This window comes from Engystomops pustulosus, chromosome 8, assembly GCF_040894005.1.
Source record: "Engystomops pustulosus chromosome 8, aEngPut4.maternal, whole genome shotgun sequence".
NCBI classification, from domain to species: Eukaryota; Metazoa; Chordata; class Amphibia; order Anura; family Leptodactylidae; genus Engystomops; species Engystomops pustulosus.
In genome coordinates this window covers 51,485,654-51,489,307 of record NC_092418.1, presented here as the reverse complement: position 1 = coordinate 51,489,307, position 3,654 = coordinate 51,485,654, and positions in this window count along the sequence as shown.

Sequence of the window (3,654 nt, the reverse complement as noted above, 5' to 3'; positions counted from 1 at the left end):
TCTAATGGGGATTATAATAGAAATATGCACGAAAAGAAGAATTTACAGTCAAAGTAATACAGCAGTTACCTGCTAAAGTCCTTCAAACTTAAGTCCCTTAAACCTAAGTCCCACTTAGGACACTGCACACACTTCGAATCAATGCACAGTCCCCACCAAGCTCCCACACTCGCTTTTCTGATGCCTTTTTTAAAGGTTATCTGCCACAAAAATCTGCTGAGCTCACTGCAACAAGATCTGGCTGCAAACCACCAAACAAACTGACCACAGAAGTATATAAAGGCTGCTAATTAGATAGCCCCACTATTAATTAGGCAGCACCTGTGCATATACTTTCTAGATAAGCAAGGTGAATGCCTTCCTAACCCCCCCCCCCCCCCCACACACACACACACACACACAATATACAGATTATGCAAGTAAAATACCTTCAGATCTACTTGGTTGCAATAAAACTCACACAATGAATATCAGGAAATAAAAATGTAGATGCACTTATCTATTTGTTGCTGGATCCAAAAAGTACTCCTTCCCTTAAACCTAAATCCCACTTTTTCCCAGTAATCCTCTGCTTCAGAGAATTCCTCAAATATGGAGATTACATCCTTACATGAGGAGTCTGGTGAATCTGATGAAGTGTTCTTTCTAAAAAAAAAAAAAAAGGTTAAAGATTTATTTAAAGTTGTTGAATCTTCAAAATATGCTGAAGAGAAATCTGGTAGAGAAAAATAGTTTTATATCTAGAGACAAAGGTCTGTCTGGTAACCCTGTTCTCACTAACATGATAAAACAGAAGTGGGATACCCCAACCAAGCGTTCTATAGGCCGGATCCCAAAGCATGTGAAGACTGGGAGGCAAGACCAAGAGTGGACATGCCAATTATTTAACTGTCAAAGAAATCTATATTTCCATCTGAGGAAGCTGCCATTCTTCCTGATCCGGTTGACAGAAAGGCTGAAAGTTCTTTGAAAAAAACATATCAAGCCTCCTCTTCTGCCTGTAAGGCAGCATTTGTCACAGTCCCTGAAGCCAGGGCATTGAGAATTTGGCTTAGCCAGCTTTCTCAGGACTTGTAGGACGATGTGCATAGAGAGGATATAATGCAATTTCTCGCACTATTTAAATCCGCAGCTGAGTTTTTATGTGATGCTCCCCTTGAAGTTATAAAGTATTCATCTAGGGCCATTGTTGCTTCTAACGCAGCAAGAAGGGCTCTATGGATAAAATTATGGAAAGGTGATTCCCCAGCCAAAGTGAATTTTTGCAGCCTCCTGTTCCAGACAGAAAGCCTGTTTGGCCCTCAATTGGCGAAAATTTTGGAGGCTCGATCTGTAAAGAAGCATTTTTTCCTCAGTCCATTAAGCAGCCGAGTCAGTTCTGACTCTTTCAGTCGCTTGGCGACATCCTCAAGGAGTCCCTATAAACTGCGGAAGTTCCAGAAGGTCCCTTCCAGAAGGTCCCTTAACTTCCCTAAGAAAAGGCCTCCGATCTCCAAAACTGGAGACGCATGACGCCATCTGGATGCAGATCCCTGTGGGGGAGGTTAAAGTATTTTTTTGCAAAATGGTCAGAAACTTCCTGCGATGCCTGGGTGCGTTCCAACATCCAAAAGGCTTATCTCTGGAGTTCATAGCTCCCCCTGTTCTTTTTCTCCAGATACAGGAGCTGCTAAGCAAAAATGCTTTAAAGGAAGTCCACTCATCCCAGTAGAGTCAAGGGGTTTATTCAAACATCTTTCTAGTACCAAAACCGGGATACAAATGGCATCTCATGCTTTTCATGTGCAGAACTTGGAGATGCATCAAAAACGCATTGCACTCTGAGACACATGCAAGTCCAATGCAAGTGCAATGCGTTTTTCACGCATCAATTGCCATAGAAAAGATAGAGCTCAGACCCGAGTCCTATAGACGCGCATTACCTGCGCGTGAAAAACGCATTGAAATTGCATTGAAAATGCACGTGAGACACTGAACAAACTCTGACTGAAAACTGATTGAACTCTGATGAAAAATGTCAGTTTTTCACTGACCAAACCCTGATCGCACCCTGAGCAAACTCTGCACCGCTAGTGTGGAAGGGGCCTAACATTTCTAGGTTTTATTATCAATTCTGAGCAGATGAGCATATGCCTTACAGAAGAGTCAACAAATTGACTTCAGCAGTGTCTTCCCTTATTCTGTCACACAGATTTACAATCCACTCAGCGATGAAAACATTGGGACTATTGAACTCAGCGCTGGATACGCTCCCTTGGGCAAGAGCCCACATAAGGCTTCTCCAGAAGGACATCTGAGATCCTGGAATCGCTACCCCACGAGTCTAGATGCTCTTATGTCACTCTCTCATGGCACCAGGGTGGATTTAATTTGGTGAACTCATCTCCACAAGCTTCGCCAGGGAAGGAGTCTGACACATCATCATCCGGTCATTCTCACCACAGATGCCTCATCTTGGGGCTGGGGTGCCCGTGTACAAGACAAATGGGTCCAAAATCGTTGGTCCCCTCAGGACAAGACCTTGTTCTCAAACCGCAAAGAGCTAAAAGTCATAAGATTGGCGCTGAGGTCCATATTCGTGGTGCTCTCAATTACAGAGCAGATACTCTGAGAAGAGTTTTGCTACATCCAGGGGAATGGGGCCTGAATTCTGAAGTGTTCCATTCAATCACACAAAGGTGGGGCCTGCCAGTGATAGATGTGATCACAAGAAAAAGAAAGGATACATGCCAAGTGACCAAGACAATACATTCTTTATTCATGTATCAAAAAAACACCACAAAACTAAAAAAAGAGAAAGTCACAAAATAATCTACCACAGGAAAACCAAACATGTGATAGTGTTAGTGATCCTGGGACCACCAGCTCCCCCTGGAGACTAAAGCCTTATGTAACACAAAAAGAGATACAACAATATTATCCTATAAGGCAGCGATGGCAAACCTTTTAGACGCCGAGTGCCCAAACTACAACCAAAACCCACAAAGTGCCAGAGTCACAATTTAAGCAGTAAGTCACAGGTCTGTCACACGTTAAATTGTATAGGCACCTGAGGACACTAATACGGTAGAAAGGAGGAGAAGTTGTTTGGATCATCATTGTAGCTTCCTTCTAGGGAAGGAGGCCTTGAGTCCTGTCTGGCGAACCCTCCCCTGGGGTGATGGCAAGGGTGCCCACAGAGAGGGCTCTGAATGCCACTTCTGGCACCCGTGCCATAGGTACGCCACCACTGTCATAAGGTATTACACATTGGGCTAGGGAGAATGCGGTACCAATATATAATGCAAGCGGATTGCAAAAAAGTTACAAAAAAAAGGGTTTTATTTGTATACAGTATGAGTATATGCAAGCCAAAGTAAATGAATAGGTGGTACCACACTGCTAACCTAAATCAAAAGATAAGCAAGTGCAACATCCCCCACCGGGGCCTAGCCTTTTCTCGGGGCCTGGAGTCAGCCGGGGCCCGCAGTACCTGAGTGGCTGGCGGTTGCGGCCTAGGCACGCTAGTGTCACGGTGCTTGGTATGGGGAACCGGAGGGCTGTCCTACAGCCTGGCAGGTCTCCAGTAGGGTGGTGTTGGCAAGAAATGATGAGGGAGAGGCTGCTATAGCGGATCTCCCTGGGGCAACCCTTTGGTGTCTAGAGTATGAGTCT